Raw genomic sequence first — 14,332 nt, forward strand, 5'->3', positions numbered from 1 at the left:
CTATAACGATTTCGATACGTTCCCGTTTCCATTCCAATCCAACTTTGACTATTCTATATCTATTCGGATCGGAATCGAACCGATATATCGTTATGTTAAGACCAAAGTTAACTTTTAACTTTTATGTCAATAGTCGATAATTAAATTAAAGAATAGGAAAACGAATAAACAGCAACGATTACGCTTTCATTCGATTGCGATAAAGAGACAATTTGTTAGTAGAATTCCCAGGGGATCTGTATAATGGACACTCATATAATCTCCAGACCATATCTTCTAACATCGCTCGGTAGACGTCGTTTTTATTCGCCCTGGGATTTGAATCAAGGACCTTGATATCTGAAGCCACATAAGCAACTCTAGAATAATAAAGCGGTTAGTGGTGCATGGATACTTAAAACATCACAATGATATTTTTAAATACGTTGAAGAAGTTAATGGCAATAGTTTTTCTATTGTTATATTATTACTAAATTACGTAATATTAAGCTTAACCAAAACAAGACAATTTCTTTAGAAATCAATCTGGTGAGAAATAAACAAGACGAAATGAAATTATTAAAGTTTCACAATCAAATATGATTATATCAAAACAAATAAAAATGAGACAAAATATATTTTATAATCGACGAAAGTGAAGATATTATGTAACAGATATACGAATACAATAAAATCAATAAAACACTATCACCGCTATAAAGAATAAATATATGTGTAAATTTTAAGAGTTATACCAGAACTTTCTCTGTAATAAAAAAATGTGTATGCAACTTGTGAACGACGTGAAATGTCAGATTCGTTACATTTTGAAACGTTACACTATCTTGTAGATTTACCTTGATGGAACATTATTTTTTAATTCAAAACAGGTAGGCAGACTGGCCAACGACTTGATGGTACGAGGCCACCGTCGCTCTTAGGCATAGGAACTGTAAGGCATATTAGCCATCCCTTAAATGTGTTCCCTTGTGCCTGTATTTACATTGCCACATTAACCCTTTAAACTAGAACACATTTTATCTTGTAATATGACTCGAATCACTACGTATTGTAAAAACCAGGCGCGACGGGGGCGTCTGCATATACGCGATTAAATCAAAAACTACTGAATGGATTTTCATACAGTCTTCGTAAATCGACGAAGTAATTCACGAAGAAGGTTTTACTGTATAATTATTTATGGTTTTGTGTGAATTGGCTGAAATACGAAGGTGATTGATTATAATGTCACAAAACAATCGAATCATAGATGTGTATTACGGTAAACGTTTATGCAGACCCTTATTCCACCCGAAGATTCAACCATTATTCTGCGAAGCCGGGTTATGTAGTGTAGTGAAGTATATTCTGGTATAAATATATTATATATTTGTTTGATACTAAAAGAAACATAAAAAATCTTTTTAAGAAACTTATCCACACTTCTGGTGACCCAAGAGCTGGCACTCATTTAGTCCAAAGGCTGAGGTCTAGCGGTGCAGAGAGGCAATAGTGCCAGCGTCTTGGGTACAATGCCACAGGCCAATCTTTTAGACGGCGTGTTCTTGATATAAATTTTATATATTATAAAAATGACTGCATATAGTATCCTGGTATAATTAATATTAATAGTTATAGCGTAAATAGCTCGTATGAATACATAGATAAACCATGTGGTTTATAATGTTATTATCCTTGTTTTCCATGTAATCGGTTAAAAAGTGAGAGCTACGCTTTATGAGCAATAAAAATATGCTGTCTTGCTGCTTAAGTTATGTCAAGATAATTTGTTTTTGTCGAATATAATAAATGTTAAAGCCTTGAATGTCTTTGAGATTATGTTAATACGGAAATAAATATAACGCAGAAAATGTATATATAATAAGATGGAACAATAAACTTATTCTGAAATAAATTTTATTCTGAATAAAAGAAATATAGATTGCACAATACGTATGAAACTTAGCCCTTATAACTCTAAGTCTGTCGAATAATTATAAGAGCGATTGAAAACTTGATTTATCGACTTTTGTTATTTTATTATTATATTGATAACAAGAAAATGTAATTTACGCTTCTCAGGCCAATAGTTCTAATGCGAAGTGCAGCTACTTTTATAATAATACTATATAATAAAATCTTTTTCGAAATAAATTAATATGACTGCAATTGGACTGAGGCTTGCTATTATCTATCTGGGTAATAATAAGTGATCACCAATGCTTTTAGACATTGGCACTGAAAGGCATGCATACCTTACATCGGCCTTAGAAACTAAGATGTTATCTCTTTTGTACCTGTAATAATACTTGCTGACTCATCCGTCAAACCGGAACACAACAATACTAAATATTGCAACTTGACTGTAGAAAATATGAGGAGTGGATGCATGCTCAAAGCCTTACCACCAAAAAGAATTTATAAGCATGATAGATTTTCATATGTATATTTTTATCAATTTTGGCCTTATTTAACAATAAGATAATGCGTTAAAGAACGCACTCGCGTGATTCAATGAGGCGCGGTTATCTTTATAAAGGTGACAATCACGAATAATATTTGTATAGTATTTACTCTGTCATTGTTGTTTGAGGCTTTTCGGATTATATCTGATTGTTATGTCTTTTCATTTTAAAGGCAACGACCGAAATTCACGTCTGCAGACATTTCGTTCAGTCGTCAGAAAAAAAAATTATTATCATTAATATTGCACAGACGATCGCGGATTCATATAGGCATAGTTTATATATTGTGCTGAATATGTGTTTATCTATCGGGAAAATATCAACAGAACCAGCGTTTTGTAATAAAAAGGCTAATTATTTTTTATATTATATTAATTTATTTTCATTTACAGTAACAGCCTGTGAATGTCCTACTACTGGGCTAAGGCCTCCTCACCCTTTTTGAGGAGAAGGTTTGGAGCTTATTCCACCACGCTGCGGGTTAGTGGAACACACATGTGGCAGAATTTCAGTGAACTTAGACACATACAGGTTTCCTCACGATGTTTTCCTTAACCGTCAAACACGAGAAAACACGTCAAACACTAGAATCATAAATTAAGCACATGAAAATTCAGTGGTGCTTGCCCGGGCTTAAACCCACGATCATCGCTTAAGATTCACTCATTCTGACCACTAAAGGACTAAGGAATTATGAATAATAGGCATATTCCATAAATATTTAGGTCATTGCTATAGAAAAGCGCGTTGTTTAAATTTATCCTTAAGGAACAATACCCCTTTATTTTTTGTAACGAAAATCAAAATATCCTTCGGTCATAATTTGGTACAATAATTGTCGATCTATATACACTTAATCAAGTTCTGTGTGATTTATAAACATTATAACCAATATGAGAAAAGGTCAAATTACTTAATGGCAGAACAGGCGTTTCTTTTTCATGACCAGTAAACCTTGGCATCCAAATATGGTAAATTATTTCAATTCAATGTGTGCAATATTATACTATAATATGTATATTTATATTATTGATACAAAATTATTTAAATTATATGTTAAAGTATATTCGATATGAAGATCATATGATGATATACGATGCTTATTATATATGACAAAATATAGAGATATATCTTATATGGTCATGTATCATGTTTGTCTTAATTCAAACCAATAATGTTTTAACATGTATACTAATGTTATAAATGAGAGTGACTTTGACTGTCCGTTACGCTTTTACGGCTAAACTACTAAACCGATTTTGATGAAATTTAGTATAAAGCAAGCTTTAAGCTCAAGGAAGGACATATGCTACTTGTTACTTAAAATCTGCTCGATTCCTCCTAATTAGCAGGCGTAGCTAAGGCGAAAACTAGTAGGTTTATAATTCTCAAATGATGACGTAGATGGTTCTGGTCTGGATCTTTCATTAGCAATGACGTCAGATTCTACATTTGATCAGATTTTTGTCTGGGCGATCTTTTTCAAAATATACTATCTAACTGCGCATTATATTAGTGTAGGCGTGTGCCCTCTGTTCCTTCATGGTAAGTATCGCTTACGTCTGAACTCCAGAGTAGTGATGCAAATTTTGTGTAATTGTATAGAGACAAGTAATTTAGTTACTATACTAGAGATACCATTATACTAAGTACGATCGATGTTTTTTATATTTTAAGCCATAAATTGGGCCTTAACTATCTTTTCTACGTAGTGCATAGCTCTGGAGAAGTGTAATAGATAGACTTGAGTGCGAGTATTGCTAAATAAAATTAAGTACAAACGACCAAAACTTAATGTTTTCATATTAAATGTGCAATTATTGCATATAAATTTTGTGTATATCGAAAACGATTCTAACGAATTGCCACAAATTTATATTCAAGGTTTTGTCTTGTGCTTATATAAGTGTCTTCCCTTGTAAAGCACAATTTTATCCAAATAAAATTGACGAGAAAAGTTCGGTCGCCCAGGTACTAATTCAAAAATTCGGAAGAAGTAATATTAGATTTCATTTATTCCACCACGATGCTCCAATGCTGGTTGGTGAATACACGTATTAGATTTTCATTCGCCACATGGAGAGACCCCACGATATTTTCCATCACCGCCGAGGATGAGATGAATTATAAGCCCGAAAAAAATACCCGTGAACTCGGATTCATTGGTTAACTATTCACCTCTTCTAACCACTGACCATCACGGTTGTCTTAACGTTAACGATAAATGCGAAATAATCTGTGCTGGCAAAATTAAGAGTCATGAAAAAGTGATTAATATTAATTTATATACTTTACGTCATCGAGTTATATCTCTGGTAAATCCACATCAACGGGTTTGTCTCACCGACTTAAAATAAACTGAAATCTAAATGACACAGATAATTGAAGACTTAATGATGGAGAAGATGCGTCACAAATTTGTTCTTTCAAGTTTCAAAACATAAAATAGATTTATGAATAATCTATACATATAATAAAAATGTAAGCGATCGCTGTCTGTACACGGAAGATATTTGAGTACTTATTTCGTTGCGTCACGGCATAATTTTTATTTCTAATTGTTTTATTAAATTTATTCTTAGACGGTTAGTTGATAATATGTATTTGTTTTTTAAAACAGACCTTTAAACCTTTCAGTTTTAAAAAGACACAATGTCCTGAGAAGGTGTCGTTAAAAATCACAAAAAATAAAGCATAGGGACATTCAAGTACCACCAGAACATCATCCATAACCACCAGAACAGATTTAAGGGAATGCTGCATTTTCTTATGGCCAATTGTATGTTGCCCTATCTAGATCCGGGTGCTGAGAAAACTTATAAATACTAATTTCTCACGAAAATAAAACTAAAAATGTTCTTTATATTGAAATATTATAAACCTGCTCTTTGTGATTTCTTAAGTTATATGCGGGTGAAACTGCGGACACAGCTAGTATTAATATAACTTTGTTTTAGGATTTTGTTGTGCTAGTATTTTGCTGATTTGATTTTTAAATTTCATAGGTTAGTTTGGTTTATATAATTTTTGTTTTTACGGTAAGTGTTGTCTACACCTTTAAAGACGTGTCACTTTGTAAGATAATCTGTTTTAGTTATTAATTTTATGATTGATGGTGAAACTATCTAAATAAATAAATAAATAAATAATTGTTCATTTATTCAATCAACTCATAAATACTAACTAAACTAATATTAAAAATGTGAAAGTAACTCTTGTCTGTCTATTAATGTCATTCGTATTATAATCGTAAGGAAAAAACTTATAGGGACATAACAGCTCTAACTTAATACTTCTCTTTGAGTATCATTTTCTATAACAGCATTTAAATTAAATTAAAAAACCGATTAGCTTCTTATGAAAAGTTACTCATGTAGCATTGGAGATGTAAGGGATGGTTAATATTGTGAATAATGACAATGTCTATCGTCGGTGGTGACCATTTACCATCATATACACATTTACCAATCTGTCTACCAACTTGTGATAAAAATAATTAACAAATAATAGAATGTATCGATGTTTTTTTTTAAATAAAATATTTGATCACAAAATATTTGAGGAATATTTTGTTGAAAAAAAGATATAGATCGAGAACACGATGAAATTTATGGTAATCATTAATTTATTCTAATCTCCATGGAAGAAACACGATAAAAGAATTGCATATAAATATTCGGCATCTCTGCAAACCCTTATATGGCAACCGCGTTTTATGTCAGGGTTTTTTTAAATATATGTCTTTTCGGCTATGAAATATTTAAGTTATAAGACATATTTATGTCATCGCTCATGTTTTGTAATTTTATTTAAGATTAAGAAAATCGTCTCCATTTTTGTCCATTTAAGACATACAATTCAGTCAACGGTACATACATACATACTTGATGGTAAGTCATTATTACCTATTGTTAATGTTCATTTCACTTCACTCCCATTTAATTTCAGTTGGTGGCTTTCTTCAAGCCACGGTATCGGTGGTCGATTTGCCCGAGTATATTTTATAAGAAAATTTGTATTTGTTATTCTTAAATAAAAGTGTTATAATTTGCGGCTTAAAAAAATTACTAGTCTTTACTAATAAGAACTGTCAATTCTGAGTGTGTATATGAAAGAGTTAAGCATTACAATAAGCTATTAATGATTATCGATAATTACTCAAGACATTAAACCGCTGCAATAATTCACGTTGTGTTGTGATTCTCATAGTGAAACCCCCGGTGTTATGTCGACATACATTATCAGCGTAATACTATGTTAACAGGTTCTCTAAAATTGAATTGATTGAAATTTTATCGACGATGAAGTTATTTTTAAATATAAAATAGGTAGGCCTACGGATAAATGGACCTCCGTAGCAAGTAGTCTGTAAGGAATATTAACCGTTCCTTACAACGTCAATGTGTAACCAACTTTGGGGACCGAGATGTCATGCTCTTGTGCCTAAAATTTCACTGGCTCATTCAAACTGGTATACAACAATACTAAATGTTGCTGTTTGGGGACAGAATATCTGATGAGTAGGTGGTATTTAACGGGCTTGTTCAAAGCTCTACTACCACTATTTCAAAATTCTTTTATTTTTCAATATAAACGTTATATATACACCCTTATTTTACCCTCGCAAAACCAGGACAAAAAATTTATAAAATAAACCCTTATGAAAAAAATTGAAAAAGGAGATAGTTTTGGAAGGCAAAGAGGCTATTTTTGGCTAGAGGATATTGACAGATTTGGCTAATACAAGCTTGAACCTAACCAATTGAAAATGCTGGTGGAACAGCTTTATAAGCTGTTCCTTAAATACTTTATTAATTAGATCCATAATGGCTTGGAGATGAAATTACATATTTAATGGCATAATCTATGGTGTGATCCTCCCGGCAAGGAAATAACTCCATAGAGCGCCTTGTCATTCAAGGCAAGGTGGATGGCAACAGGCCACGTGGAAGGACGCCCATGCGATGGACCGACCAAATAAAAACAACTGTTGGCGGTCCCTTGCATGAATGCACGAGGCTTACCACTGACAGGGACATATGGCGAAGGGTCGTGAGGCGAATAACATCTGCGCCGAATAATTCATAATACTTCATGGCGACCACGGCCGCTCTGACAAGAGTGTCACGACGAAGAAGAAGACGGTGTGATCCATAATATATGTTTAGGATTGGTGTACTTACGGTGTTTTGGGAATTCCTTAATTTAGAACTCGCGTAGTAACATAACACTTATATTCACAAACTGCACCAGAACTTATTTAATATGACAATAAAACGTAGAAAAATTATGAATGTGTCATACGATGGACGCACGTTTTAGCAATCGGATGAATATCGTAGTTAAATGGTTTCGGCGGTAAACGATAACAATGGAATAGCGTTTAGTTAGACATCCGTACGTATCGGAAGTTGGAACCAGAATGTCAAATAGACAGAACTTGAATTAAATATCAAGTAATAAATAATTTGTGTTAGCATCAGCTACGTTTGTCATTCGTGCTTTCTCCGCAAACGTGTCTAGACTACTGTCCTTATAAATTAGCTGTTATTCCGGTTTTGATTGGGCTAAAATTTCTAAAAGAATCTCATATGAAAGTTATTAGCTAAGTGAGCTAATACTCATTTCTTATTTAACTTTAATTTTGTAACGTTTTGTTCTTTGTTTCATTTTACATCCACGCGCCTGATTCTTTACGTTGTTTTTTCACGCACAATGTAAAATTTGAAACACCACGAACCGTCAATCACTAGTTAAAATTCACGTTCTACTCATGGAGCCATCTATTAATATACTCTACGTAAAATGTGTCATCTTTTGTGACAGACCTTTCGACCAAAATAAAATGGGTAAGATTGTAAAAACTTTTTTTTCATAGATTTATAATCTATTTTATAGATTTTTTTTAAACAGATGAAAAACCTCAGAGTTCGATGTTCGTATTTTTGTATAAAAATATAATATAATACCTTTTGATGCATGCATTATTTCACCATAAAATATTTCTTATGTTTTATTTAATGAACAAAATCGTGCTTTATCGGAAACCTTGATTCGACGAATCAATTATTTTTATATATCCAACACATCCATTAAAGCTTTATTAAAGAAATAGCGAACGTTCTTGAATATAAAATGAAAAAATAATAACAAATAATTGAATTAAATTACCTCCCCTTTGTTCATTTTTAAGTAGTGGTAAAAACTCTTTTTTTTTAAATTAGCAGACCCGGCAGACTCATCCTGCTATACATACATTTTTTCATTTAGTAAATTCCAATGTGTCCGGGTCCAATTGTATTTTCAAACCATCCAAGAACCAATAGAAATATACACATAAAACTTCATCCAAATCGGTCCAGCCGTTTAGGAGGAGGTACGTGAAATATTTAGGGATGTCTCCGTGATCAACGGGGTAAACACTGGAAGTGATCACCGCCTGGTAAGAGGCACCTTGAATATTAACACTAAAATAGAACGATCGCGGTTAATGAAGTCGACTCTTAGACCAACTCTGCCTCAGGTCGAAGCTGGTTGCGAAAGCTTCCAGCTGGAACTACAGAACCGATTTGCCATTTTGGAAACCAGGCAGGGCATTGACGACGCCACCAATGGTCTGGTGCGTGTCATCCGCGAGGTAGGCCAAAATTACTTCCGACAAAAGAGCAATGGACGTAAGTCGAAGCTCTCAGGCGAAACTCTGAACGAGATGACGAGGAGACGAGAACAGCAGAACATGACGCCATCTGAGTGTCAGGCACTTAACAGGAAGGTTAAAAAACTAATAAGGCGTGACACAAGACGAGCGAATACCCGGAATATTGAAGATGCTATAGCACTCAATAGGGGCTCAAAGGTTCTTGCAAAGTCACATACCTCCTGTTGTCACCTGACAAAACTCAGAACCATACAAGGCACAACCGTCACCTCAAAACCAGAGATTCTAGCTGAAGTCGAAAAGTACTATGGCGATTTATACTCATCACGAGTACCTCCACCTGAGTCCCACAGTGCGGATGACCCACGAGCCAGACTAACACGCCATCTATCAGACGATCTTCCCGACATCGATTTGGGCGAGATTAGGATTGCTCTCGGGCAACTTGGAAACAACAAGGCTCCAGGAGATGACGGAATTACCTCAGAGCTTCTCAAAGCAGGAGGCACACCAGTTCTGAGAGAGCTGGCTAACATCTTTAATTCCGTCCTCCACAATGGTATAACACCGAAGACATGGAGCAGAAGTGTGGTGGTGCTGTTTTTCAAGAAGGGCGATAAAGCTCTTCTGAAAAACTACCGCCCCATTTCACTTTTAAGCCATGTTTACAAGTTGTTTTCGAGGGTAATCACGAATCGTCTTGCCCGAAAATTCGATGACTTCCAACCCGTGGAACAGGCTGGGTTTCGAAAAGGCTTCAGTACCGTAGAACACATACACACACTAAGGCAAATAATACAGAAGACCGAGGAATATAATCAGCCTTTATGCCTAGCGTTTGTGGACTACGAAAAAGCCTTCGATTCCATCGAGACCTGGGCTGTTCTGGAATCCATGCAGAGAGGCCTAATTGACTGTCGGTATGTCCAGGTGGTAAAGTGTTTGTACGAAGCCGCAACCATGACCGTCCAAGTACAAGATCAGAGCACAAGACCAATCCAATTGCATCGCGGGTAAGACAGGGAGATGTAATATCACCGAAACTCTTTACCAATGCATCGGAGGACGTCTTCAAGACACTCGATTGGAACGGACGCGGCATTAATATAAATGGCCAACACATTACACATCTGCGATTTGCCGACGACATTGTCATCATGGAAGAGACTCTGCAGGATTTGGAAGAGATGCTAAACAGCCTGAGCGATTCTTCAAGACAAGTAGGTCTCGGGATGAACATTGAAAAGACCAAAATTATGGCAAACCGTAATGTATCCCCGAGACCAGTGGTCGTAAATGGCTCTCTACTTGAAGTTGTGCAGGAATATATCTACCTGGGCCAAACTATACAACTTGGCCGGCACAACTTTGAGAAGGAGGCTAAAAGAAGAATACGTTTACGGCTGGGCGGCATTCGGGAGGTTACGTCATATTTTTGAATCGTCGATCCCACAGTCGCTTAAGACCAGGGTCTTCAATCAGTGCGTCCTACCTGTAATGACTTACGGTGCCGAAACGTGGACACTTACCGTAGGACTGGTCCACCAATTTAGGGTCGCTCAGCGAGCAATGGAATGCGCGATGCTTGGGGTTTCTCTGGCAGATAGAATCCGAAATGAGGACATTCGCCAGAGAACTAAAGTCACCGACATCGCGCTTAGAATTAGCTCGCTGAAGTGGAAATGGGCTGGTCATGTCTCCAGGCGCATTGGTGGCCGATGGAGCCGACACGTGTTGGAGTGGAGACCACGCTTAGGCAAACGTAGTGTAGGATATATATAGGACGCCCTGTGACAAGATGGGCCGACGATTTAAAAAAGGTGGCAGGTTCGGGATGGATGCGGACTGCCCAAGATCGGGATGGTTGGCGTTCTATCGTCCAGCAGTGGACGGAAAAAGGCTGAAAAAAAAAAAAAAAACGTGACAAACAGAAGAAAAGAAGAATTATATTATTTTTGACTATATTCAAATCGAGTGTTAGTGATCGATACACGCGGAAATAGAGAACAGCCGAGGCAAAAAACTGCATTTTTTTTTAATTATTTTAAATTTTATATTAGGTCTCGACTCGTATATAAGCTTGACCTCGGTAACAAGTCTTCAATACACAAATATGGCAAGATTTACATATAGACTAGTTATGTAATTAAAAAATCAGAATCAGAATATGCTTTTTTCAAGTACGTTTTTACAAGCACATATAAATTATCATTTTCTTTTAATAAATTAAATGTCAATCTACTAGTTCTGAATGTAGTTTAGAAATAGAAGAAGTATTAAAAAAAATTTTAAAGACATCATTGAAAGATTGTTAAAGTTTTATATATAATGATATAACTGTATAATAAATTTGTATACAGTAACAGCCTGTGAATGTCTCACTGCTGGGCTAAGAACTCTTCTCGTTTTTTTTTTGAGGAAAAGGTTTGGAGCTTATTCCACCACTCTGCTCCAATGCAGGTTGGTAGAATACACATGTGGCAGAATTTCAGTGAAATTTGACACATGCAGGTTTCCTCACGATGTTTTCCTTTACCGTCAAGCACGAGATGAATTATAAACACAAATTAGGCACATGAAAATTCAGTGATGCTTGCCCGGGTGCGAACCCACGATCATCGGTTAAAATTCACGCGTTCTAACCACTGGGCTTACCTCCTAATTCCAACTATATCAATTCATTACAACAACAGTCATTACATATTTAACGATTTCGTCATAGCAAGGTCAAAACATTTGAAACCAACTGTAACACACGCGGCTGTTAATATACGAGTAGTTAGTTAAGTTTCTCGTTCCTAAAAAGTACGATATGATAATGTTCTCTTCACCGATTTCAGCCACGGCACCTAATATCAAGGGTGACCAGCCAACTGCGCGGGACATATTATAGTGCACAAGTGTGTGCGCAAACACAGTTACACTCTCTATTCCCTTACTTTCGTGATTTGATGGGACGAAATTCCGATACGACGGAAAGTATTCAGGCTCAGGATTAACGGCTTTACGTGTTTTCCAAGGCACGGGAGTGAATACTCTTCCAACTTCCAAGCTCGGGCTGCTACTAAGAATTTATCGAAAGAAAAAACTCAATAACATGTTATCGGCCCGTCCTGGGCTTTGTACCTCTTTGAAATCTGTGGCCTTATATATACAGTTACAAGAACAATAAAGTATAATGAAGTACAATATAATGGAAGATTCGAAACGTAACGCGATAGGATCCTGCAATTTACCGCTTGTTCAGGAGTTGGCACTAGGAAGTGAGACAATTTCCGAGCCCAGAAATAGCTCACAAGGTGGTCGGAAGCAGACGTTTTTCAATAAACAGCTATGAGCTACGGTGTTACATTATACCTCTATATGTTTCATTTCTTAAAGTTCACCGTTATTCCGGCCAAAGGGTTGCCGATAGAGTAACCACTAAGATCACCAAACGATTATAAGGAATCGATGGTAGATTTATAATACAATTTTTTCCTCACAAAGAAAATATTGAATAATTTAATAATCGCATTTTATTAGTTACATAAGTATGTTCCAAAACCGTATAATCATGTACTACTGAAGCGCTTGTTGCCAAGTGGTTGGGACCTGGCAATCTATAACACAGACAATTACATGGCTAGCTCAGATGCTCCTCACACACTATAGACTATGATATATATCTACGGTCATATATAACTTTTTAATATATAAGGTCTGTTGTTGTAAAGAAAAATTAAAAATTATTATTATTTTATATATTACAAAACAAATAAATAAAATAATTAAGAATTCATATCGCTTATGAAATATCTATTAAGCGACGTTACGTAACGGACTCCATTAAGGGTTATTTGCTGTTCATTGAGACATATATCTTACCTTTCTAAATCAATCAACCAGTTCAAGTCAAAGTTATATCATATTTAACTCATTTCTTAACTCTCAAATACATTTTATAAAACTGGTTCGCCCTGGTTCTACTTGGAATTACATTATATTTATATCGAGTTATAATATACGAGGTCGTTAACTACGGTACATTGCAATTCTGGTATGTTTATATAGAAGTTTCGGCCATAAAATGAATTAAACAGCGTTTATTATTCAGTTCAGTGACTGATACGTTAATTTTTTTATTATATTATAGGTAGACAGGTCAAATGGGTCACGTGATGTTAAGTGGTCACCATCACCCATAGACTTTGGCGAAGTAAGAAGCTTCAAACATTCATTAAATCGCCAACGCGCACCAATCTTGGGAGCTAAGGTGTTATGTCCTTTGTGCCTGTAGTTATACTGGCTCACTTAATCCGGAACGCAACGGTTGTAGGTACCACCCAATATTCTTTAGATTATCTGATAAATGGGTACCTGCAATCTATTATTATAATTTATTATTTAATTTCGTAATATATTAATTATGTATGATGTTTAAATTCCACTTCCTATATCATAGGTTTACTAACTTTATTTTATTATGTCCACCAAAAATAATTAAGATATTGTATAACCCACATATCAAAATGAATTCAAGTTGTTTTATGCAAGTTCCATTGGATCGTCATTATACAAGATTAATGAATTCTGATTTTTGATTATATTAAGAGAAATTACTCTTTATTTTTTTTATTTTTTTAGTAATATCCTGGGACACTACTCACACACGGCCATCTGATCCCAAACCAAGCAAAGCTTGTACTATGAAAACCAGACAACTGATATACTACATATACTGCTTTTCTTTTGCAAATACGTACTTAAATAGATAATTACACCCAGACTCAAGACAAACAGATATGCTCATGCACACAAATGTCTGTTCTGGGTTTGAATCGAACCCACAACCTTCGGCGTGAAAGGCAAGTACCTATCAACCACGTCAACTGGCCCGTCGTTTATTTAAGTAATTAAAATATTTGTGATAACGAACCTCTACATTTAAGAATAAAGTGAAGCTTCTATAGAATAGAAATCGTCACAGTTCAAGTTCTGCTATTGATGTCCTTTGCATGTTTAGTCATCGTTATCCTGTTAACTAATAGAAAGTAGTTATGCAAATGTACTTCTAATGAAAACTTAACCTGCCTACTTACCCGTATATTCAAAACAAGCTTAAGCTAAACCTAATTAAAAGATATAAATCCGCTAGAATATTCAAAAACCATTAATTTCGTTTAAGTTTAATTGAATAAGACAGATTATTTTTGGTATATGTTTCATCTTTAAAATATTTTATTTGCGG

At 35.1% G+C, this 14,332-nt stretch overlaps 1 protein-coding gene across 4 annotated transcripts in view; it reads right to left on the bottom strand.

Moving 5' to 3' along the window:
* Positions 1-14,332, bottom strand: part of LOC126773795 (cationic amino acid transporter 3) — a 54,943-nt gene that overhangs the window by 18,131 nt on the left and 22,480 nt on the right. Inside the window, exon 1 of one of the 4 annotated variants that reach the window (XM_050494978.1) lies at positions 10,632-10,653. The exons of the other annotated variants lie outside the window; for them this stretch is intronic. The gene's annotated coding sequence lies outside the window, so the exon portion shown is untranslated. Of the gene's footprint in view, positions 1-10,631; positions 10,654-14,332 lie in introns of those variants that run through there. 4 annotated transcript variants of the gene reach the window in all.

This window comes from Nymphalis io, chromosome 15 (genome assembly GCF_905147045.1).
Source record: "Nymphalis io chromosome 15, ilAglIoxx1.1, whole genome shotgun sequence".
Lineage (NCBI taxonomy): Eukaryota > Metazoa > Arthropoda > Insecta > Lepidoptera > Nymphalidae > Nymphalis > Nymphalis io.